Below are 15,807 nucleotides of genomic sequence, written 5' to 3' on the forward strand. Positions count from 1 at the left end.
ATCCAAGCGTTATACATGGGAATATAGATAAACTTCTTAATGCAACCGCTGTGTCAGATTTCAAAATGGCTTTACGACGAAAGCACGCCTTGCGATTATGTTAGGTCAGCGCTAGTCACAGAAAAACATCCAGCCATTTTCCAAAGAAGGAGAGGTGTCAGAAAAGTCAGAAATAGTGTTATAAATATTAATTTACCTTTGATGATCTTCATCAGAATGCACTCCCAGCAATCCCAGTTCCACAGTAAATGTTTGATTTGTTCGATAAAGTCCATCATTTATTTCCAAATACCTCCTTTTTGTTCGCATGTTTAGCCCAGTAATCCAAATGCATAATGAGGTTGTTCAGAAGAAATGTCCAAAAAGTTCTATTACAGTTTATAGAAACATGTCAAACGATGTATAGAATCAATCTTTAGGATGTTTTTTTTAAAAATCATAAATCTTCAATAATGTTCCAACTGGAGAATACCTTTGTCGGAACGCAGCTACCTCTCACGGGAGCTCGTGTGATCAGCTCATGGCACTATGCAATATGACCCCACAGACACTGTATATTCGATAGGCAATGACTTGAAAAACTACAAACCTCAGATTTCCCACTTCCTGGTTGGATTTTTTTCTCAGGTTTTTGTCTGCCATATGAGTTCTGTTATACTCACAGACATCATTCAAACAGTTTTAGAAACTTCAGTGTTTTCTATCCAAATCTACTAATTATATGCATATTCTAGCTTTTGGGCCTGAGTAGCAGGCAGTTTACTCTGGGCACCTTTTTATCCAAGCTACTCAATACTGCCCCCCAGTCCCAAAGAAGTGAAATAGTTAACCCACATACATGGACTTAGCAGTCTAAGGCACTGCATCTCAGTGCAAGAGGCGTCACTACAGTCCATGGTTCGAATCCAGGCTGTATCACATCTGGCCGTGATTGGGAATCCCATAGGTTGGCCTAGCGTCGTCCGGGACGTCATTGTAACTAAGAATTTGTTCTTAACTGACTTGCCTGGTTAAATGAAGGTGTCACACACACACACACACACACACACTGGCCCAAAAAGTTATTTTGTTCCCCATTACCAGTAAAACATCTGATTTCTTTCACTTACTTACTTGCTGTGCTGTTTCATTGTTCCATTTGTTCAGTCGTTTCTCAACCAGGATTTCTATGGAACAAATTGTGCTTTATTACCAACGCGGTATTGTAAACACATCCTTCGTGGCCGGTGTTTGCAGACTGTTTTGTACAGCTTTGACAGTGCTACTTTAAAAAAAAAAACACGCAAAGATGTTTCGGTACTATATTTATTGAAGATCAAATTGAATCTTAAAAAAATGATAAAAAAAAAAAAAAATAGCACATTTGGGTGTCAATCAATTAGCTTAATTTCTCAAGAGATCAAATTACATTCCATCAAAATAATATTTCAAGAAAGCTAATCTTATCTTTCTAAATATAAATGTTTTTCAGCATCTTTCTTGTGCTTTATGAGGTGTGGAACTACTCTGTTTCTTCTGTATGTCAAAGACAGGCAAGGGGGTCATCTTCACTTGACTGGTTTTTAAAATAAGACTCCGCGATATGACCACAAGCATCAGTGTAAATAACATCGCCACGTCAAGAGGCTGAACTTGTGAACATCCGTGCACGTGGCTTCTCCCAAACTCAGCTGCAATGTGACGACGACAACAACTCCTATACATATTAAACCCTCTGTTGTTGGCCCGTTCACAATGTTTACTTTTTGTTGTGTCGCTGAATCTACTCTGTGTTTCTCTAACCCTCAGGGTGTTGGCGTATCAACCATCCACTGCCCTGGACACGCCATACCTGATGTCTTCACTAGCAGACTATACAGTCCCCTTCCACCACTCCACCCTGTCCACCATCCCTACAGACATGCAGAGTAAGTCACCCTGTCACCATCCCTACAGACATGTAGATTAAGTCACCATCCCTACAGACATGTAGATTAAGTCACCATCCCTATAGACATGTAGATTAATTCACTCTGTCACCATCCTTATAGACATGTAGATTAAGTCACCCTGTCACCATCCCTATAGACATGTAGATTAAGTCACCCTCCCTACAGACATGTAGATTAAGTCACCCTGTCACCCCCTATAGACATGTAGATTAAGTCACCATCCCTATAGACATGTAGATTAAGTCACCTGTCACAGACATGTAGATTAAGTCACCCTGTCACCATCCCTATAGACATGTAGATTAAGTCACCCTGTCACCATCCCTACAGACATGTAGATTAAGTCACCCTGTCACCATCCCTATAGACATGTAGATTAAGTCACCCTGTCACCATCCCTACAGACATGTAGATTAAGTCACCCTGTCACCATCCCTATAGACAGTACACCCTGTCACCATCCCTACAGACATGTAGATTAAGTCACCCTGTCACCATCCCTATAGACATGTAGATTAAGTCACCCTGTCACCATCCCTATAGACATGTAGATTAAGTCACCCTGTCACCATCCCTATAGACATGTAGATTAAGTCACCCTGTCACCATCCCTATAGACATGTAGATTAAGTCACCCTGTCATCCTGTCACCATCCCTATAGACATGTAGAAGTCACCCTGTCACCATCCCTATAGACATGTAGAGTAAGTCACCCTGTCACCATCCCTACAGACATGTAGAGTAAGTCACCCTGTCACCATCCCTACAGACATGTAGATTAAGTCACCCTGTCACCATCCCTACAGACATGTAGATTAAGTCACCCTGTCACCATCCCATACAGACATGTAGATTAAGTCACCCTGTCACCATCCCTACAGACATGTAGATTAAGTCACCCTGTCACCATCCCTACAGACATGTAGACCATCCCTAAGTCACCCTGTCACCATCCCTACAGACATGTAGATTAAGTCACCCTGTCACCATCCCTATAGACATGTAGATTAAGTCACCCTGTCACCATCCCTACAGACATGTAGATTAAGTCACCCTGTCACCATCCCTACAGACATGTAGATTAAGTCACCCTGTCACCATCCCTACAGACATGTAGATTAAGTCACCCTGTCACCATCCCTACAGACATGTAGATTAAGTCACCATCCCTCCCTACAGACATGTAGATTAAGTCACCCTGTCACCATCCCTATAGACATGTAGATTAAGTCACCCTGTCACCATCCCTACAGACATGTAGATTAAGTCACCATCCCTGTCATGTAGAGTAAGTCATCACCATCCCTATAGACATGTAGAAGTCACCCTGTCACCATCCCTATAGACATGTAGATAAGTCACCCTGTCACCATCCCTATAGACATGTAGATTAAGTCACCCTGTCACCATCCCTATAGACATGTAGATTAAGTCACCCTGTCACCATCCCTATAGACATGTAGAGTAAGTCAGACATGTATGTAGAGTAAGTCACCCTGTCACCATCCCTATAGACATGTAGATTAAGTCACCCTGTCACCATCCCTATAGACATGTAGATTAAGTCACCCTGTCACCATCCCTATAGACATGTAGATTAAGTCACCCTGTCACCATCCCTGTCACCATCCCTATAGACATGTAGATAAGTCACCCTGTCATCCCTATAGACATGTAGATTAAGTCACCCTGTCACCATCCCTACAGACATGTAGATTAAGTCACCCTGTCACCATCCCTACAGACATGTAGATTAAGTCACCCTGTCACCATCCCTATAGACATGTAGATTAAGTCACCACCATCCCTACAGACATGTCACCATCCCTACAGACATGTAGATTAAGTCACCCTGTCACCATCCACAGACATGTAGATTAAGTCACCCTGTCACCATCCCTACAGACATGTAGATTAAGTCACCCTGTCACCATCCCTACAGACATGTAGATTAAGTCACCCTGTCACCATCCCTACAGACATGTAGATTAAGTCACCCTGTCACCATCCCTATAGACATGTAGATTAAGTCACCCTGTCACCATCCCTACAGACATGTAGATTAAGTCACCCTGTCACCATCCCTACAGACATGTAGATTAAGTCACCCTGTCACCATCCCTACAGACATGTAGATTAAGTCACCCTGTCACCATCCCTATAGACATGTAGATTAAGTCACCCTGTCACCATCCCTACAGACATGTAGATTAAGTCACCCTGTCACCATCCCTATAGACATGTAGATTAAGTCACCCTGTCACCATCCCTACAGACATGTAGATAAGTCACCCTGTCACCATCCCTATAGACATGTAGAGTAAGTCACCCTGTCACCATCCCTACAGACATGTAGATTAAGTCACCATCCCTACAGACATGTAGATTAAGTCACCCTGTCACCATCCCTATAGACATGTAGATTAAGTCACCCTGTCACCATCCCTATAGACATGTAGATTAAGTCACCCTGTCACCATCCCTACAGACATGTAGATTAAGTCACCCTCCCTACAGACATGTAGATTAAGTCACCACCATCCCTATAGACATGTAGATTAAGTCACCCTGTCACCATCCCTACAGACATGTAGATTAAGTCACCCTGTCACCATCCCTATAGACATGTAGATTAAGTCACCCTGTCACCATCCCTACAGACATGTAGATAAGTCACCCTGTCACCATCCCTACAGACATGTAGATTAAGTCACCCTGTCACCATCCCTACAGACATGTAGATTAAGTCACCCTGTCACCATCCCTACAGACATGTAGATTAAGTCAGTCACCATCCCTACAGACATGTAGATTAAGTCACCCTGTCACCATCCCTACAGACATGTAGATTAAGTCACCCTGTCACCATCCCTACAGACATGTAGATTAAGTCACCCACCATCCCTACAGACATGTAGATTAAGTCACCCTGTCACCATCCCTACAGACATGTAGATTAAGTCACCCTGTCACCATCCCTACAGACATGTAGATTAAGTCACCCTGTCACCATCCCTACAGACATGTAGATTAAGTCACCATCCCTACAGACATCACCCTGTCACCATCCCTACAGACATATAGATTAAGTCACCTGTCACCATCCCTACAGACATGTAGATTAACACCATCCCTATAGACATGTAGATTAAGTCACCCTGTCACCATCCCTATAGACATGTAGATTAAGTCACCCTGTCACCATCCCTACAGACATGTAGATTAAGTCACCATCCCTATAGACATGTAGATTAAGTAAGTCACCCTGTCACCATCCCTATAGACATGTAGAGTAAGTCACCCTGTCACCATCCCTATAGACATGTAGAGTAAGTCATGTCACCATCCCTATAGACATGTAGAGTAAGTCACCCTGTCACCATCCCTATAGACATGTAGATTAAGTCACCCTGTCACCATCCCTATAGACATGTAGATTAAGTCACCCTGTCACCATCCCTATAGACATGTAGATTAAGTCACCCTGTCACCATCCCTATAGACATGTAGAGTAAGTCACCCTGTCACCATCCCTATAGACATGTAGATTAAGTCACCATCCCTACAGACATGTAGATTAAGTCACCATCCCTACAGACATGTAGATTAAGTCACCATCCCTACAGACATGTAGATTAAGTCACCATCCCTACAGACATGTAGATTAAGTCACCCTGTCACCATCCCTATAGACATGTAGATTAAGTCACCCTGTCACCATCCCTACAGACATGTAGATTAAGTCACCATCCCTACAGACATGTAGATTAAGTCACCCTGTCACCATCCCTACAGACATGTAGATTAAGTCACCCTGTCACCATCCCTACAGACATGTAGAGTAAGTCACCCTGTCACCATCCCTACAGACATGTAGATTAAGTCACCCTGTCACCATCCCTACAGACATGTAGATTAAGTCACCCTGTCACCATCCCTACAGACATGTAGATTAAGTCACCCTGTCACCATCCCTACAGACATGTAGAGTAAGTCACCCTGTCACCATCCCTACAGACATGTAGAGTAAGTCACCCTGTCACCATCCCTACAGACATGTAGATTAAGTCACCCTGTCACCATCCCTACAGACATGTAGAGTAAGTCACCATCCCTACAGACATGTAGATTAAGTCACCCTGTCACCATCCCTACAGACATGTAGATTAAGTCACCCTGTCACCATCCCTACAGACATGTAGATTAAGTCACCCTGTCACCATCCCTATAGACATGTAGATTAAGTCACCCTGTCACCATCCCTACAGACATGTAGATTAAGTCACCCTGTCACCATCCCTACAGACATGTAGAGTAAGTCACCATCCCTACAGACATGTAGATTAAGTCACCCTGTCACCATCCCTACAGACATGTAGATTAAGTCACCCTGTCACCATCCTTATAGACATGTAGATTAAGTCACCCTGTCACCATCCCTACAGACATGTAGATTAAGTCACCATCCCTACAGACATGCAGAGTAAGTCACCCTGTCACCATCCCTACAGACATATAGATTAAGTCACCCTGTCACCATCCCTACAGACATGTAGATTAAGTCACCATCCCTATAGACATGTAGATTAAGTCACCCTGTCACCATCCCTATAGACATGTAGATTAAGTCACCCTGTCACCATCCCTACAGACATGTAGATTAAGTCACCATCCCTATAGACATGTAGAGTAAGTCACCCTGTCACCATCCCTATAGACATGTAGAGTAAGTCACCCTGTCACCATCCCTATAGACATGTAGAGTAAGTCACCCTGTCACCATCCCTATAGACATGTAGATTAAGTCACCCTGTCACCATCCCTATAGACATGTAGATTAAGTCACCCTGTCACCATCCCTATAGACATGTAGAGTAAGTCACCCTGTCACCATCCCTATAGACATGTAGATTAAGTCACCCTGTCACCATCCTTATAGACATGTAGATTAAGTCACCCTGTCACCATCCTTATAGACATGTAGATTAAGTCACCCTGTCACCATCCCTACAGACATGTAGATTAAGTCACCATCCCTACAGACATGTAGATTAAGTCACCATCCCTACAGACATGTAGATTAAGTCACCCTGTCACCATCCCTATAGACATGTAGATTAAGTCACCCTGTCACCATCCCTACAGACATGTAGATTAAGTCACCATCCCTACAGACATGTAGATTAAGTCACCCTGTCACCATCCCTACAGACATGTAGATTAAGTCACCCTGTCACCATCCCTACAGACATGTAGATTAAGTCACCCTGTCACCATCCTTATAGACATGTAGATTAAGTCACCCTGTCACCATCCCTACAGACATGTAGATTAAGTCACCATCCCTACAGACATGTAGATTAAGTCACCATCCCTACAGACATGTAGATTAAGTCACCCTGTCACCATCCCTATAGACATGTAGATTAAGTCACCCTGTCACCATCCCTACAGACATGTAGAGTAAGTCACCATCCCTACAGACATGTAGATTAAGTCACCCTGTCACCATCCCTACAGACATGTAGATTAAGTCACCCTGTCACCATCCCTACAGACATGTAGATTAAGTCACCCTGTCACCATCCCTACAGACATGTAGATTAAGTCACCCTGTCACCATCCCTACAGACATGTAGATTAAGTCACCATCCCTACAGACATGTAGAGTAAGTCACCCTGTCACCATCCCTACAGACATGTAGAGTAAGTCACCCTGTCACCATCCCTACAGACATGTAGAGTAAGTCACCCTGTCACCATCCCTACAGACATGTAGAGTAAGTCACCCTGTCACCATCCCTACAGACATGTAGAGTAAGTCACCATCCCTATAGACATGTAGATTAAGTCACCCTGTCACCATCCCTATAGACATGTAGAGTAAGTCACCCTGTCACCATCCCTACAGACATGTAGATTAAGTCACCCTGTCACCATCCCTATAGACATGTAGAGTAAGTCACCCTGTCACCATCCCTACAGACATGTAGATTAAGTCACCCTGTCACCATCCCTACAGACATGTAGAGTAAGTCACCATCCCTACAGACATGTAGATTAAGTCACCCTGTCACCATCCCTACAGACATGTAGATTAAGTCACCCTGTCACCATCCCTATAGACATGTAGATTAAGTCACCCTGTCACCATCCCTACAGACATGTAGATTAAGTCACCATCCCTACAGACATGTAGATTAAGTCACCCTGTCACCATCCCTACAGACATATAGATTAAGTCACCCTGTCACCATCCCTACAGACATGTAGATTAAGTCACCATCCCTATAGACATGTAGATTAAGTCACCCTGTCACCATCCCTATAGACATGTAGATTAAGTCACCCTGTCACCATCCCTACAGACATGTAGATTAAGTCACCATCCCTATAGACATGTAGAGTAAGTCACCCTGTCACCATCCCTATAGACATGTAGAGTAAGTCACCCTGTCACCATCCCTATAGACATGTAGAGTAAGTCACCCTGTCACCATCCCTATAGACATGTAGATTAAGTCACCCTGTCACCATCCCTATAGACATGTAGATTAAGTCACCCTGTCACCATCCCTATAGACATGTAGAGTAAGTCACCCTGTCACCATCCCTATAGACATGTAGATTAAGTCACCCTGTCACCATCCTTATAGACATGTAGATTAAGTCACCCTGTCACCATCCTTATAGACATGTAGATTAAGTCACCCTGTCACCATCCCTACAGACATGTAGATTAAGTCACCATCCCTACAGACATGTAGATTAAGTCACCATCCCTACAGACATGTAGATTAAGTCACCCTGTCACCATCCCTATAGACATGTAGATTAAGTCACCCTGTCACCATCCCTACAGACATGTAGATTAAGTCACCATCCCTACAGACATGTAGATTAAGTCACCCTGTCACCATCCCTACAGACATGTAGATTAAGTCACCCTGTCACCATCCCTACAGACATGTAGATTAAGTCACCCTGTCACCATCCTTATAGACATGTAGATTAAGTCACCCTGTCACCATCCCTACAGACATGTAGATTAAGTCACCATCCCTACAGACATGTAGATTAAGTCACCATCCCTACAGACATGTAGATTAAGTCACCCTGTCACCATCCCTATAGACATGTAGATTAAGTCACCCTGTCACCATCCCTACAGACATGTAGATTAAGTCACCATCCCTACAGACATGTAGATTAAGTCACCCTGTCACCATCCCTACAGACATGTAGATTAAGTCACCCTGTCACCATCCCTACAGACATGTAGATTAAGTCACCCTGTCACCATCCCTACAGACATGTAGATTAAGTCACCCTGTCACCATCCCTACAGACATGTAGATTAAGTCACCATCCCTACAGACATGTAGATTAAGTCACCCTGTCACCATCCCTACAGACATGTAGATTAAGTCACCCTGTCACCATCCCTATAGACATGTAGATTAAGTCACCCTGTCACCATCCCTACAGACATGTAGATTAAGTCACCATCCCTACAGACATGTAGATTAAGTCACCCTGTCACCATCCCTACAGACATATAGATTAAGTCACCCTGTCACCATCCCTACAGACATGTAGATTAAGTCACCATCCCTACAGACATGTAGAGTAAGTCACCCTGTCACCATCCCTATAGACATGTAGAGTAAGTCACCCTGTCACCATCCCTACAGACATGTAGAGTAAGTCACCATCCCTATAGACATGTAGAGTAAGTCACCCTGTCACCATCCCTATAGACATGTAGAGTAAGTCACCCTGTCACCATCCCTATAGACATGTAGAGTAAGTCACCATCCCTACAGACATGTAGATTAAGTCACCCTGTCACCATCCCTACAGACATGTAGATTAAGTCACCCTGTCACCATCCCTATAGACATGTAGATTAAGTCACCCTGTCACCATCCCTACAGACATGTAGATTAAGTCACCATCCCTACAGACATGTAGATTAAGTCACCCTGTCACCATCCCTACAGACATATAGATTAAGTCACCCTGTCACCATCCCTATAGACATGTAGATTAAGTCACCATCCCTATAGACATGTAGATTAAGTCACCCTGTCACCATCCCTATAGACATGTAGATTAAGTCACCCTGTCACCATCCCTACAGACATGTAGATTAAGTCACCATCCCTATAGACATGTAGAGTAAGTCACCCTGTCACCATCCCTATAGACATGTAGAGTAAGTCACCCTGTCACCATCCCTATAGACATGTAGAGTAAGTCACCCTGTCACCATCCCTATAGACATGTAGATTAAGTCACCCTGTCACCATCCCTATAGACATGTAGATTAAGTCACCCTGTCACCATCCCTATAGACATGTAGAGTAAGTCACCCTGTCACCATCCCTATAGACATGTAGATTAAGTCACCCTGTCACCATCCTTATAGACATGTAGATTAAGTCACCCTGTCACCATCCTTATAGACATGTAGATTAAGTCACCCTGTCACCATCCCTACAGACATGTAGATTAAGTCACCATCCCTACAGACATGTAGATTAAGTCACCATCCCTACAGACATGTAGATTAAGTCACCCTGTCACCATCCCTATAGACATGTAGATTAAGTCACCCTGTCACCATCCCTACAGACATGTAGATTAAGTCACCATCCCTACAGACATGTAGATTAAGTCACCCTGTCACCATCCCTACAGACATGTAGATTAAGTCACCCTGTCACCATCCCTACAGACATGTAGATTAAGTCACCCTGTCACCATCCTTATAGACATGTAGATTAAGTCACCCTGTCACCATCCCTACAGACATGTAGATTAAGTCACCATCCCTACAGACATGTAGATTAAGTCACCATCCCTACAGACATGTAGATTAAGTCACCCTGTCACCATCCCTATAGACATGTAGATTAAGTCACCCTGTCACCATCCCTACAGACATGTAGATTAAGTCACCATCCCTACAGACATGTAGATTAAGTCACCCTGTCACCATCCCTACAGACATGTAGAGTAAGTCACCCTGTCACCATCCCTACAGACATGTAGATTAAGTCACCCTGTCACCATCCCTACAGACATGTAGATTAAGTCACCCTGTCACCATCCCTACAGACATGTAGATTAAGTCACCCTGTCACCATCCCTACAGACATGTAGATTAAGTCACCCTGTCACCATCCCTACAGACATGTAGATTAAGTCACCATCCCTACAGACATGTAGATTAAGTCACCCTGTCACCATCCCTACAGACATGTAGATTAAGTCACCCTGTCACCATCCCTATAGACATGTAGATTAAGTCACCCTGTCACCATCCCTACAGACATGTAGATTAAGTCACCATCCCTACAGACATGTAGATTAAGTCACCCTGTCACCATCCCTACAGACATATAGATTAAGTCACCCTGTCACCATCCCTACAGACATGTAGATTAAGTCACCATCCCTATAGACATGTAGATTAAGTCACCCTGTCACCATCCCTATAGACATGTAGATTAAGTCACCCTGTCACCATCCCTACAGACATGTAGATTAAGTCACCATCCCTATAGACATGTAGAGTAAGTCACCCCTGTCACCATCCCTATAGACATGTAGAGTAAGTCACCCTGTCACCATCCCTATAGACATGTAGATTAAGTCACCCTGTCACCATCCCTATAGACATGTAGATTAAGTCACCCTGTCACCATCCCTATAGACATGTAGATTAAGTCACCCTGTCACCATCCCTATAGACATGTAGAGTAAGTCACCCTGTCACCATCCCTATAGACATGTAGAGTAAGTCACCCTGTCACCATCCCTATAGACATGTAGATTAAGTCACCCTGTCACCATCCTTATAGACATGTAGATTAAGTCACCCTGTCACCATCCCTACAGACATGTAGATTAAGTCACCATCCCTACAGACATGTAGATTAAGTCACCATCCCTACAGACATGTAGATTAAGTCACCCTGTCACCATCCCTATAGACATGTAGATTAAGTCACCCTGTCACCATCCCTACAGACATGTAGATTAAGTCACCATCCCTACAGACATGTAGATTAAGTCACCCTGTCACCATCCCTACAGACATGTAGATTAAGTCACCCTGTCACCATCCCTACAGACATGTAGATTAAGTCACCCTGTCACCATCCTTATAGACATGTAGATTAAGTCACCCTGTCACCATCCCTACAGACATGTAGATTAAGTCACCATCCCTACAGACATGTAGATTAAGTCACCATCCCTACAGACATGTAGATTAAGTCACCCTGTCACCATCCCTATAGACATGTAGATTAAGTCACCCTGTCACCATCCCTACAGACATGTAGATTAAGTCACCATCCCTACAGACATGTAGATTAAGTCACCCTGTCACCATCCCTACAGACATGTAGATTAAGTCACCCTGTCACCATCCCTACAGACATGTAGATTAAGTCACCCTGTCACCATCCCTACAGACATGTAGATTAAGTCACCCTGTCACCATCCCTACAGACATGTAGATTAAGTCACCCTGTCACCATCCCTACAGACATGTAGATTACCAGACATCACCCTGTCACCATCCCTACAGACATGTAGATTAAGTCACCCTGTCACCATCCCTATAGACATGTAGATTAAGTCACCCTGTCACCATCCCTACAGACATGTAGATTAAGTCACCATCCCTACAGACATGTAGATTAAGTCACCCTGTCACCATCCCTACAGACATATAGATTAAGTCACCCTGTCACCATCCCTACAGACATGTAGATTAAGTCACCATCCCTATAGACATGTAGATTAAGTCACCCTGTCACCATCCCTATAGACATGTAGATTAAGTCACCCTGTCACCATCCCTACAGACATGTAGATTAAGTCACCATCCCTATAGACATGTAGAGTAAGTCACCCTGTCACCATCCACCCTGTCACCATATAGACATGTAGACATGTAAGTCACCCTGTCACCATCCCTATAGACATGTAGATTAAGTCACCCTGTCACCATCCCTATAGACATGTAGATTAAGTCACCCTGTCACCATCCCTATAGACATGTAGAGTAAGTCACCCTGTCACCATCCCTATAGACATGTAGAGTAAGTCACCCTGTCACCATCCCTATAGACATGTAGATTAAGTCACCCTGTCACCATCCTTATAGACATGTAGATTAAGTCACCCTGTCACCATCCCTACAGACATGTAGACATCCCTACAGACATGTAGATTAAGTCACCCTGTCACCATCCCTATAGACATGTAGAGTAAGTCACCCTGTCACCATCCCTATAGACATGTAGAGTAAGTCACCCTGTCACCATCCCTATAGACATGTAGATTAAGTCACCCTGTCACCATCCCTATAGACATGTAGATTAAGTCACCCTGTCACCATCCCTACAGACATGTAGATTAAGTCACCATCCCTACAGACATGTAGATTAAGTCACCCTGTCACCATCCCTACAGACATGTAGAGTAAGTCACCCTGTCACCATCCCTACAGACATGTAGATTAAGTCACCCTGTCACCATCCCTACAGACATGTAGATTAAGTCACCCTGTCACCATCCCTACAGACATGTAGATTAAGTCACCCTGTCACCATCCCTACAGACATGTAGACATGTCACCATCCCTACAGACATGTAAGTCACCCTGTCACCATCCCTACAGACATGTAGATTAAGTCACCCTGTCACCATCCCTACAGACATGTAGATTAAGTCACCCTGTCACCATCCCTACAGACATGTAGATTAAGTCACCCTGTCACCATCCCTACAGACATGTAGAGTAAGTCACCCTGTCACCATCCCTACAGACATGTAGATTAAGTCACCCTGTCACCATCCCTACAGACATGTAGATTAAGTCACCCTGTCACCATCCCTACAGACATGTAGATTAAGTCACCCTGTCACCATCCCTACAGACATGTAGATTAAGTCACCCTGTCACCATCCCTACAGACATGTAGATTAAGTCACCCTGTCACCATCCCTACAGACATGTAGATTAAGTCACCATCCCTACAGACATGTAGATTAAGTCACCCTGTCACCATCCTTATAGACATGTAGATTAAGTCACCCTGTCACCATCCCTACAGACATGTAGATTAAGTCACCCTGTCACCATCCCTGACATCACCATCCCTATAGACAGACATGTCAGACATTAAGTCACCCTGTCACCATCCCTATAGACATGTAGATTAAGTCACCCTGTCACCATCCCTATAGACATGTAGATTAAGTCACCACTGTCACCACCCTGTCACCATCCCTATAGACATGTAGATTAAGTCACCCTGTCACCATCCTTATAGACATGTAGATTAAGTCACCCTGTCACCATCCCTACAGACATGTAGACATGTAGATTAAGTCACCATCCCTACAGACATGTAGATTAAGTCACCATCCCTACAGACATGTAGATTAAGTCACCCTGTCACCATCCCTATAGACATGTAGATTAAGTCACCCTGTCACCATCCCTACAGACATGTAGATTAAGTCACCATCCCTACAGACATGTAGATTAAGTCACCCTGTCACCATCCCTACAGACATGTAGATTAAGTCACCCTGTCACCATCCCTACAGACATGTAGATTAAGTCACCCTGTCACCATCCTTATAGACATGTAGATTAAGTCACCCTGTCACCATCCCTACAGACATGTAGATTAAGTCACCATCCCTACAGACATGTAGATTAAGTCACCATCCCTACAGACATGTAGATTAAGTCACCCTGTCACCATCCCTATAGACATGTAGATTAAGTCACCCTGTCACCATCCCTACAGACATGTAGATTAAGTCACCATCCCTACAGACATGTAGATTAAGTCACCCTGTCACCATCCCTACAGACATGTAGATTAAGTCACCCTGTCACCATCCCTATAGACATGTAGATTAAGTCACCCTGTCACCATCCCTATAGACATGTAGAGTAAGTCACCCTGTCACCATCCCTATAGACATGTAGAGTAAGTCACCCTGTCACCATCCCTATAGACATGTAGATTAAGTCACCATCCCTATAGACATGTAGAGTAAGTCACCCTGTCACCATCCCTATAGACATGTAGAGTAAGTCACCCTGTCACCATCCCTACAGACATGTAGATTAAGTCACCCTGTCACCATCCCTATAGACATGTAGATTAAGTCACCCTGTCACCATCCCTACAGACATGTAGATTAAGTCACCCTGTCACCATCCCTACAGACATGTAGATTAAGTCACCCTGTCACCATCCCTATAGACATGTAGATTAAGTCACCCTGTCACCATCCCTATAGACATGTAGATTAAGTCACCCTGTCACCATCCCTACAGACATGTAGAGTAAGTCACCCTGTCACCATCCCTATAGACATGTAGAGTAAGTCACCCTGTCACCATCCCTACAGACATGTAGAGTAAGTCACCCTGTCACCATCCCTACAGACATGTAGAGTAAGTCACCCTGTCACCATCCCTACAGACATGTAGATTAAGTCACCCTGTCACCATCCCTACAGACATGTAGAGTAAGTCACCATCCCTACAGACATGTAGATTAAGTCACCCTGTCACCATCCCTATAGACATGTAGAGTAAGTCACCCTGTCACCATCCCTACAGACATGTAGATTAAGTCACCCTGTCACCATCCCTATAGACATGTAGAGTAAGTCACCCTGTCACCATCCCTACAGACATGTAGATTAAGTCACCCTGTCACCATCCCTACAGACATGTAGAGTAAGTCACCATCCCTACAGACATGTAGATTAAGTCACCCTGTCACCATCCCTACAGACATGTAGATTAAGTCACCCTGTCACCAT

The 15,807-nt window shown here is 43.9% G+C and overlaps 1 pseudogene; it reads left to right on the top strand.

Annotated features, from left to right (window-relative positions):
• The window catches only part of LOC127911918 (E3 SUMO-protein ligase PIAS2-like), a 49,207-nt pseudogene that overhangs the window by 18,694 nt on the left and 14,706 nt on the right, over positions 1-15,807 (top strand).

This window comes from Oncorhynchus keta, chromosome 25, assembly GCF_023373465.1.
Source record: "Oncorhynchus keta strain PuntledgeMale-10-30-2019 chromosome 25, Oket_V2, whole genome shotgun sequence".
NCBI classification, from domain to species: domain Eukaryota; kingdom Metazoa; phylum Chordata; class Actinopteri; order Salmoniformes; family Salmonidae; genus Oncorhynchus; species Oncorhynchus keta.